The sequence below is a fragment of the Oryctolagus cuniculus genome, chromosome 4, assembly GCF_051225735.1.
Source record: "Oryctolagus cuniculus isolate XC-2025 breed Fujian yellow rabbit chromosome 4, ASM5122573v1, whole genome shotgun sequence".
NCBI classification, from domain to species: Eukaryota; Metazoa; Chordata; class Mammalia; order Lagomorpha; family Leporidae; genus Oryctolagus; species Oryctolagus cuniculus.
Window position 1 is genome coordinate 85,321,990 of NC_142870.1, and position 11,007 is coordinate 85,332,996.

Below are 11,007 nucleotides of genomic sequence, written 5' to 3' on the forward strand. Positions count from 1 at the left end.
GGTCTTCCGGTTAATTCATGCAGTGAAATTTTTTCCATATATTTTCCTTAAGTCTTAAAGCTTTAGCACCTGCAGGCAACAAAACTAACGAACAAGCAGTAAACAGATCTGAGTGGAAACGGCTTGGAAACCACCGATCATGCTGAGTTTGTGGCTTTTTCTTTAAGAACATGTGTGCTTGTGGTTTTATACAGCCTGCCCGCAATGGAGCGTTATTTTCTGCTATTAAAATTGTTCTGAGTTCATGGGATGGAATGAAACAGAACATGACTCCGAGGTGTGCCCTGAAGAGCCTCCTGTCTTGGAACTTTCTCGGGCCTGGCCACCTCAGCACAGCACCTGAGGGTCACCAGCGTGGGCTTTGGAATGCTGCTTCCCCACCACCCTCTGCTGTCCACCTCGAGGCCCCGGCTGACGCCCAACCTCTGCCAGGGCTAAAGATAACCTCTCCTTCTGGGACATCACCCACAGGCTAAATTTATTCTCAGAGGTGAGTTGGGGCTACCCTGACCAGTGACTCCAGGCAAGCACATGAGCAGCCAACGGGGCTTCGAGGTGGGGGTGGGGCTCACCGAGGGATGGGGAAGGGCAGGAATGAAAGATGCTTGATGGGCAGCTGGCCACGGGCTTTCAGAGATACGGGGGCGTGCCCGGGAGAGGCTGTGGCTCGGGCATCAGCTGAGGGGGTCTGAGTGAGCTGGCTGCTCCCAGCGAAAATTCCTTCTCTGTCAGTTACAATGTTACCGTAATACAACCCCCAGAGGGGAAAGCCTAGTGCTAATCAGGGCTCCCGGAGTCCGTGGACTTGATGTACAGAATGGGGTGTTTAATTTTATGATGTGGCTATGGGTTACATGAGAGACTAATAAAAGAACTCCATAAACTGTGGCTTGCAGAGTGGGGTTGCAGCCTCTGCCAGAGGGTCAGCCCTGCGCAGACGTGGTTTTCTGGCAGGGCTCCTATCTAGCTGGCGTGCGCTCGGGCGGCCACTCAGCCGCCTCAACCCGTGACAGCCTCCACGACCCGTTGTTAAGTAGCTGCTGCTCTGAGCCTCCCAAGCACTGCCCCGCTGCTCGGGTGGCCCAGGCCCCACTCTGGGCCCTGCCCAAGGCCAACAACCACATGCAGACGCCCACAGATTCTGCTCCGTGCCACGTCACTGGTGTCACAGCATTGTGGAAGGCCTGGAGCCCCTGCAGCATCTGCCCTCAGTACTTGAAACAGCTCCCATCCGTGTCGTCTGGGCACTGAGTCTTTTGGGTGCTTGTGAAGCAGACCAGGGCTGCAGTCCCCTCACTCTCCCTCTCTGATGCTGGCGTGGTCGAAGGTTCCCCTGGGTGCTGCCTGCCGTTCTCCTGGTGGCTACAGGGACACAGCTGAACTTCCCCCTGAATCATTCTTGGTGGCTTCAAAGCAGTTTTAGTAGGCATGTAACAACTTCAGGGTACAATATTTTTGGAAAATAGAAAGAAATTAGCACCCGACTTTCCAAGCAAGAATTGCATTTGCTAGAAGGGTTCTCATAGCAGATCCGGCCTCTCTTCAGGGACAGCACCAAACCCTCCTCCATCACCCCTTCAGGACACAGCCAGCTCCTTCCAGGTCACGCCCACTGCCAGGGAACTCAGCGCTTTGCAAGGAGCCGCCAGCATAAACCAAGAGCGGACATCGTCCCAAACAAATCAAAGTGGGACCTGCCCCCCCCCGTTGAGCTGAAAGTTTCTTACATAAGTCATAGTTTGGCCCCTCACTTAGCTAGAATTGCAGGTCCGAAGATGACCCCAAAGCAAGCCACGGATGTTACCGAGTCACCAAGTGTGCTGACAGCTTGTGCAGTCACTTTTCAGGTGCTGTTTCCTGAGGGGCTGCCAAGCGCCGGGTGACGTGCTGGGTGCTGGCAGGTCAGTGTAATCAGGGAGCAGTTCTACTGTGAGTGATCACTCAGCCCCTTGGGGCTGGTACCCAGATGGGGAGACCTGGGAACTCGGGGTGGCTCGTCTTCTGAACCCAATTCTGGGCCAGGGGCCATCCTAGGAGGGGCTGTCCTGGGTGACTCCGGCACACAACTTCCATGTACGTTTGTCCTGAGCCTCTGCGGGTTCCTGACGGCCAGGAGAGTCCACTGAGAGTGTGGAGTCCTCCATATGGGCTGCCATTTGACAGAGAGTGAGACAGATGCCAAGATCCATTTGCCACCCCCTGGAAAGACGTGTGGGAGCCAAGCAACATTCCATTGTGCACATGGCTGGGGGAGCAACTGAATGGAAGAATTATTTTACCTTTCATAAGCAAGAACTATTAGGCAACTTAGATAAGAAAAGAAAGACAATAAAATTCTTTGTAAATTGATCATCGATAGAGGAAAGTTTGGGGCTTATTTGTGCAAGCTCTTTTAGTAAACCTGGGGGTGTGGGAGATACATATACATACATTACATAGGTTCTCACACACACACACGCACACGCACACGCACACACACACGTCTGCCTTTTTCACCCAGCCGTCTCCCCCAATGAACACAACCGTAAAGTAAATCCAATTATGTGAAGACATTGATTTAATGCACACAACGCTGAAGGAATTTGCTAAAGAAATTAGCAGAGAAGAAAGAGTGAAATCATTTCAGAGGTAAACGTAGTTGCCAGGGACAGCAGATCAAGGTGTCCCATGCTGTGTTAAAAGGTTAAGGGTGGGACAGAGACTTTCAAAGCATGCTGCCCTGGCGCCTGGCCCAGCCTGGTGCTTCTCCTCATGAGGTCACCTCTGGGAATGACGCACATGGAGGCAGGAGGAGCAAGGGCACTGGACTGTGGGGGAGATCTGGTGATGCGTGCTGGGCCGGACTTCCTCCCCTGGGAGCCAGTGGCTGCTAAGCCATGAGGATGAGGCTGTGACGGGGGTGGGCCCTGGGCATGGCTCCTTCATGGAGCCATAGGAAGCAGCTACCTCTGCATTCATGAGCGGGTCTCCCTGGTCCCAGGATGCTGGGGTGAGGAGAGGTGGAAGGGGCACTCCCCACTGTGCCACGGTGCCTGTCCCAAGAGGGAAGAATTAAACGAACAACAGAAGATAATTTCATTGGATGAAAATGACCTGGGTCTGAGGTTTGAAACGAACTCATGGATTCCTAGGACTGATAACCACATCCATAAACCCAACCAGATGAAATTCTTGGCCAGCAGGTGTAAAGAGATCCTCTCACAGCCTTGTACACAGAGGAAGACAGGAATTACAGAGCAAAAGGGAAGAGTTGGTGTCACTTCTTCCTTTATTATTTTAAAGAGATATTTTATTTATTTGAGAGGCAGAATTCCAGAGAGAGAGAGAGAAAGAGGTCTTCCATCTACTGGTTCACTCCGCAAATGGCCGCAAAGGTTGGAGCTGAGCCAATCTGAAACCAGGAGCCAGGAGCTTCCTCTGGGTCTCCCATGCCGGTGCAGGGGTCCATCAGCAGGGAGCTGGATAGGGAATAGAGCAGCCGGGACCCAAACTGACAACCATATGGGATGTTGGCGCCACAGGTGAAGGCTTAAGCCACTATGCCATCGTGCGGCCCCAGGTGTCATACTTTTCATCCACAGCAACAGGCACTGGAAGACAGGGCAATGGTGTGGACCAAAGTCTAGAGCCAGAGCCAGCAAAGTACCGCTTGCTGGTCAGGTGATGAAAATACTACCCAGGTGTTCCAACAGTACTGTGGGAAAACTCTCAAGCAAATAAAAATGATCCAAACAGATCAATCAAGCCAGGAGATGAAGGGGGTAGTTGGTGGTGAGCAAATGATATATCTCTTTCTATCTGTCTCTTTTTAAATGTTATTTATTTGAAAGAGAGGCAGAGACAAAGAGATCTTTCATCTACTGGTTCACTTCCTGAATAGCTAGGGCTGGACCAGGCCAAAACCAGGAGCCTGGAAGTCCCTCCTGGTCTCCCACATGGGTGCAGGGGCCCAAGTACTTGGGTCATCACCTTTTGCAGGTGCATTAGCAGGGAGCTACATGGGAAGTGGAGCAGATGAGACTCAAACCCAGCTGTGGTATGGGATGCTGGCATCGCAGGAGGTGGTTTAACCAGCTGCACCCCAATGCTGGCCTCTCTCTCTGTCTCTTTTATGCAATTGCAGCCAGAGCTTCAGCAGCACCCAAGGGGAGGGAGCCCTGCAGCTGGCGTCTGACGAGCTGGATCTTGCCTCTGCATCCCAGATACTGCGCACTTGCTGAATGGGAGGAACTGGCCCAGGGAGCAGCCTGGAGTGTGGCAGCTCCTTCAGCTTCAGGTCATTCCCGCGCGAGCTGTCAGCAGTGACACTCGGGGCACTGTCCCCAGCAACCTCCATGAGGTTTGGCATGGTGGTGCTTGTGTGAAATTGAGTACACATTCGCTGCCCTGGGCTGGGAATCGACTGGGGGCGGGGGCAGGGAAGCTCTAATGTGTCATTTTTTTGCTGATTTTCGTTGTGGCAATACCCTTATCATGGCTGATATCAGAGTACCAAGGAACACAAAGGTGAGAGAGGACGCACACAATGAAGCTGGCTCCAACACACCATGGTGCGGTGGTCCCCTGGTCTCTGAAGGGCTGCATTCCAAGACCCACAGTGGATGACAGAAATGGTGATTGGTGCTGAGCCCTCTTCCCTGCACATGCACGGTCACGATCAAGTTCACTTTATAAATTAGGCACAGAAAGAAATGAACAACTGTAACTAAGGAGACAAGGGAATTGTCACCATTGGTTGCTCTAATAAAAGGTCCTGAAAACTTAACGAATGTTTTATTTCTGGATTTCTCTATGTCATGTTTTCAGACCCCGGTTGGCTGCAGGTAACTGAAGCCATAGAACGCAGAGCTGCAGATACAAGGGGGGCAGTGTACAAGCATCAGGAACCTGATAGAGTTTTCTCTGCTTTTGCTCACTTCCTGTGTTTGGTTGCTTTTCCAGCTCCTGTCCCCAAGGTGCCCTGCCCTTCTCCCCTCAAATGCAGTAGGCGAGTATTCTGTGCAGGGGGGTTGCCAGAAGGAGTCTCCAACACTCATTCATCTTGAAGTCGGTGTGCCCATCCAATGAATACTGCTTGTCAGCCACGAGTGGTTGGGAGAACAGAACAGGTAGCACCCATCCAGGAAGAGGGGACTCTCGACACCAGGTCAGCTGGTGGCTACTTTGGCTTTGGGGGACACGTGGTGTCTGTTACAACTGCGAATGTCCCGCGGGCCACAGCTTGCTGATTCGTGTAGGACGCGGTACCAGTGTATCATGAACCTCTGCAGGGGTGTTGCTGCGGTGGTCCCCAAGGACCCAGCGCAGGAAATCCCTTCACTCCAGACCGTGACTCAGAGCAGGGACTCAGGCCCGCAAGGGTTTTGTGGTTCAGCCGGCCCTGTGCATGTAGCCTCACCCAGGAATGCCTGTTCGCTTCCTTTTATCCAGGGTTCAATCAAGTGAGAGAAAGCGAATCCCTGCATGAAACAAAAAAACACTTGAACCCCAGTCCTCCTGACCAAAGTCCTTTATGTGCTAGGATCCTGTTAATTTAGAATTGGGAAGGCATACCTGGGAAAGAGGCAGGCACGCCCTGTGGCAGGGTCTCTGATGAAAGGGGAGGTAGGTAGGTTAACAGAGCAGACCACGGCAAGCAGGTGTGGAAACAGCTAAATCAAACACTTCTACAGCAATTCCGCAAGTGAAGTATTTGACGGTTACGAAGAAATCTGCATGTTTTCCAAATCTGAGGAGAGTCTCTCTTCCCCCTGGGTCTCAATTTTCCATCTTTAAATGAGTAGCTTACGTTTCTCCGGCAGCCGTATGAATGCTCGTAGGTGGTATTAGTATCAAGTCTCAGATTTTCACTAAAAACATTAAGCACACCCTGCACCCCCCCCCCCCAACTATCCCTTCCCTTGCTTACTTCCCCCCTTGTAACTGCACAAGGTTGACTGTATGAGAGGTCGATTCTATTTGGGGTTCTGGTTGTCTTAGGGTGTGTGTGTGTGTGTGTGTGTGTGTCTTGATATTTTGGTGTTGGGAGCCTTATTGTCTAAGAGAAAGTTCTCACCAACTCTATAAGGCTTTGCTGATCAGCCCCTTTAAGATACCAGGATAAGCTCCCAGGGGCGGACGTTTGGTGCCACAAGCAAGCTGATGCTTAGGATGCCTGCATCCCATGTCGGAATGCCTGGTTCAAGTCCTGCCTCTGCTTCTGATTCCAGCTCCTGATAGGCAGCTTTGCTTATTTTAGCAGAAAAGGCAAGAGGTGGTCAGCACCCTGGGAGAAGCGTCATCACTTAGCCCTGCCCCACGGGGAGGGCACCGGAAGGCCACCCGGCAGCGGCCACACAGCAGCTCTGGCTTTTTCTCGAACGAGTTCTGCCATCAGGTGCGCCCCTGCCTTCCTTTCTGTTCATAACTCCCAGGTGTCAGGAATGGCCTGATTCATTAGACCGCACATGTTTTCTAGAAAGTCTGTACTTCGTTTATTTCCCCCAGGTAATATAGATTTCTAAATGCAGTGAAAGTATAGGACTTTGTTGTTGTTGTTGTTTTTGGAAGTCCACCCACAAGATGGTCAATGAGGATTCATCGCAGAAACTTTACTCCATCGTTTTAAAAAAATACACATCAACAAGTGCCTTGTGGTGAAAATTAAAATTATATTAATTTTACAGTGGGAACTTGATTAACTTCTTTGTTAAGCAATTTGCTCAAAGTCCACAGCTACTAAAAGAAACAGCCCTGAAGCTTGGCCCAGTTCTGCTGCTGCCAAAGGCACACTCCAGTCTCCACGACCTGGTTAGCCTACGTGTAGGTCTTAATTTCGTGGGACCAGAAAGAAAGCTCTAGTTAGAGTCTTTAACTGTGTGCGATTGGGAAGCCCATAGCAGCTGCTTCAGGCAGGTCCTTCAGGGCGCAGGGCTTGCAGTAGGAGAGGCTGGGACAGTCCACAAGCTGATGGATCAGATGGAGCCCTTGAAGGAGGCCAGAGGGACTGTTACCTGCCAAAAGGGGGCAGGGGAAATGGGACACTGGACACAGAGAGACAGGAAGATGGCAGTGAGACGCTGGACTGTTCTGGGGTAGTTGTCAGGGGCCGTGGGGCCTCCAGGGCTGCAGAGGTGGGAGAGCGGCCCCAAGTAGCGGGGGGTGAAGTGCAGGGAACTCTTCCAAGGTTTAGAAACAAGGGCCCGAGGGTCAGGAGCACGAGCCTCAGGCGTGGTTTCCTGCACTAACCCCTGTCACAGGTGTGGGGTGACTTCATCCTGGTCATTGGGTTTCCCATCCTAAGTACAAAAGGTGCTCTCTAGAGCGGGGCTGAAGGCGAGGGGCTGCAGAGTCTCTATCCCTATCTTTTTGGGTCATGATTGACAGCGCAGGTACCAATGGCATGTCACACACGTATGGAAGACTAAAGTGCAGTTCCATGGGGCGGTGCTGCCCCGTAGGACACACGTAGTGCACTCAGATACTTGCTATTCTGTTCACGTTAGCAGAAGTGCTGCTGCTGCTCACGAAACTGATTTCTTAGTCTACTAGTGGGGCATGCCTGGTGCAGTGGAAAAAAAAAATCATCACTGCTCGAGTCATAGCATGAGTCAGCAGGACAGAAGGCCCCCTGGGGTCGCCCTCTGGGCCCTTGGTAGCCACAGGCAAAGGCATGGGAGCTGCACACAGAATTTTTTCCACCGTGAAGAGATAAAAATAGGTATCTTAATTCTGGTTCACCTTTGTCCTTTTAGCCTGCAGATAACTTCCACTGTCGCGGTGGTGGCTGGCCTGGATTGGAAGCCTGCTTGCTTGCAACAAGTGCAGACGTTTCTGGAATAGCACTGGAAGCACAGTCCTGCTAACGCCTGAGATAGGGCGTCCTCCCTCGCCGGCTGCCCAGGAGCCGGTGCCGCACACACGAAGGGAACCAGGCTGCTCCTCCTGGGGCCTTGGCTGCTTCCCCTGTGACTGAATTGGAAGAGGAACTGTTTGCCTTTGGCCGTACATCCTGAATCATAATCAGGATGCCGCTGGCACAAGAGAGCCTGCTCCCACCCTCGCCTGAAAGAACTGCCCAGGGAGGGGAGTTCCTGCCCTCGGCAGCCCCAGAGAAGGAGGCCCGTGGTTTATTGTGTGCTGGCACGGCATCAGAAGTCAGCTCAGTCACTTACAGTAAAACCAAGGAGGGCAGAACAATGCATTCAGAATGAGGTTCAAACACCTCATTAAAAGGAACAGATTGTTCAGTTCATGCCAGGATCACAAGGCTTACGTATTTGTTAGCCAGAGTCCGGTGGCCTTCGGAGATGCTTTCCTGGCTGTGGAATATGAAAAAGATACACAGCCACACCCGTAGGCCTTTCCGTTCTCCAGTTCAACAGATGCGCTTTGCTCCAGCCACGTATCGGGGACTGTGTGATTAGGGCACGTTGGTTTTCGAGGATAGCGCTAAGAAATTACCACGAATTGGTGGGTTGAAACAACAGGAATGTATTCCCCTCCCAGCTTCAGCCATCTGAACTCTGACATCAGGGTGCTGGGCGGGGCTGCACGCCATGCCAAGGCTCCAAGAGACTCCTTCCTGGTCCCCTCTGGTTCCAGGCATCCTTTGGCTACGACTGCGTCTCTCCAGCCTTCGCCTCCTCTCTGATGTTCTCCTTTGTGTGTCTTCTGCCGTGGGATTTAGTAACCCAGAATAACCTGATCCTCAGGTTGATAGCATCTGGAGATCCGCCACTTAATCACATATGTAAAGACCATTTCCCCCCACCCCAGATAGGTCACATTCACATGTACGGGAGGTTAGGTCTTGGACATACCTTTTTCCAGACCATCGTTCAACCCGTCCACTCAGTCAAGGATACAAAGTTGAAAAGGCCAGGGCTGAGGTTCTCAGGAAGTTCAGTGTTGTGGGGCAGAGGAGTAGATAAACAACAGTGTCAAAAGAATGTTCCCGGCAGAGCTCTGTTCCAAGGGCCAGGGGATCTTCAAAGAGTTTGTGCTGGGAGTTGATGTGGGGACGGTGGTGGGAAAGACACAGTGCCTTTCCTCACCTTTGAACTCTATAATTCCTTGGCATCTAGAAATCATTCCAGAAAGTTGAAAACACGGGTAGGGTCTGAGGACAGGGCCTGAATACCGGTCCAGCCAGGTGCGTGGGGTCTGGCAGAGTTCCGCCGAGTCTGTTGGTTGTCTTGAGGTTTGAGGGAATTGGCAGAGAAATGAAAGATGGCTGGGTCATAAATTGTAAGATTTGTGATGGATTTATCGCTCGAGGTGAGAGTTGGATGCTGTTCAGTGGGTCATTGGCTTTCTCTGTGGTAGAAGCAGCAGAGCAGCCGTTTGTGTCATCCTCACAGAGTCCAGTGGGGCGTGTCTGCGGCCCCAGGTCACAGCACCGGTACCCCGGCAGGGACACCGTGGGCCACAGCGGCTGCCACACACATGTCTCATTTGCTCCGAGGCCTTGAGTCAGTGGTCTGTCTTGGCCCTTGGTGTGGTTGGAGAAGGCAGCTGCTGCTCCAAGACAGAAGAGAGACGAGACAGAAAAGCTTTGCTCAATTCTCTCTCTGAAACAACATTTGTGCAAATTTTGCAGAACATAATTTGTAGGGCTTAACACTCTTCTGGGACTTCACCTTCCTCATGAATGTTTATTCAGTTTAAAATGCCTTGATAATAGATGTTATCGAAATATTGTTAACAGGGTGTAACTTGCTTGTTGTAATAAAGAATGTCTATTTTTAGGAGTACATGCTGAAGTATTTATGGATGATATTATGATGTCTGCTGTTTTCAAGTGTTTTAGCAATAGACACTAAGAGGAACCCAATATTATGAAAATATTAAGAAGAATTGCTAAGTCTAAGTGGAAGTTGTATGGATGCTCATTGCTTGGTTCTCTCAATTTTTCTCTATGCGTGAAATTATTCATAATAATAATAATAATAAAACTCAGAGGAGGCAAATTTTTGAAGCAAAATTTCTTGACCTGTGTTTCATAGGCTCCAGGGGAGAGGAGTGAATGGGTTTCAGGGACCAGGAAGCTTCTAAACTTCTATGTGAGCTTTTATGGGGTATGTGTTCCTTTCCTTCTTGGGGTGAAAAGTTTATTATTTGTAGCTCTCTTATGATTGCTAAAGGTGTTATTAACCCCCTTGTGCAAGCTTAAACACAACTGCTTGAAACTAGAGACGTATTTGCATGTATTATACTTCCGTTAGTGGATACAGACAGACAAGCAGGGTCTGTGGCTGATGCCTCACTAGTACTTTGTTGCAAAATTCAAGTTAGATTACAAATATAATGACATGCTTCTCTCCTTTTATGTTCATTGACTCACTTCTTGTTTTTTTGTAATTTGTCCTTTTCTTATTTTTGATGAATTCTTAGACTTTTTCACAGGTTTAAAATATTGCTTGCTAATATGATAAAAGCTATTTTCCCTGGCACTGTGATACCTTTCTAGATTATAAAAATAGCAGAGGCTTACTGTATGCAATTTATAAAATGCAGAACTGAATGAAGGATGAAATCAAATGACCATAAACATGCTCCAGAGGTGATCCCCCCTCACATTCTGTGGGCTTCGTGCCTTGGCTATGTGTGCACTCTGCATATGCATGTGCATCTAAGAAAAAAAAAAAAAGGAAGAAGAATGAATGAGCAGTTATATGTGATGCAAATAAAAACTTTTCAAACGTTTTTCCCTTTTATGCTTCATCAATATTTAGAAAGAAGCATTTGAACTGATGTCTCCAGTCTTTGTATTAAATATGATTGTTCAGGGGCCAGCATTGTGGCATAAAGGGTTAAGCCACCACCTGCAACGTCAACATCCCATATGGACATGAGTTTGAGTCCCGGCTGTTCTACTTCTGATCCAGCTGCCTGCTAATGCACCTGGGAAAGCAGCAGAAAGTGGCCCAAGTGCTTGGGCCCCTGCACCCATGTGGGAGACCCGGAAGAAGCTTCAAGCCCCTGGCTTTGGATCGGCCATTGCAGCCATTTGGGGAGTAAACCAGT

At 50.2% G+C, this 11,007-nt stretch overlaps 2 long non-coding RNA genes across 2 annotated transcripts; both read left to right on the forward strand.

The window, feature by feature from the left end:
• The first annotated feature begins 303 nt into the window (after positions 1 to 303).
• On the forward strand, positions 304 to 4,765 carry LOC138849490 (uncharacterized). Its single transcript, XR_011388361.2, has 3 exons — positions 304 to 490; positions 4,124 to 4,276; positions 4,488 to 4,765. It is a non-coding gene; the product is annotated as an uncharacterized LOC138849490 (long non-coding RNA).
• Positions 4,766 to 6,209: 1,444 nt separating this feature from the next.
• Positions 6,210 to 10,686, forward strand: LOC149127032 (uncharacterized). Its single transcript, XR_016232460.1, has 2 exons — positions 6,210 to 6,376; positions 7,734 to 10,686. It is a non-coding gene; the product is annotated as an uncharacterized LOC149127032 (long non-coding RNA).
• The last annotated feature ends 321 nt before the right edge of the window (positions 10,687 to 11,007 follow it).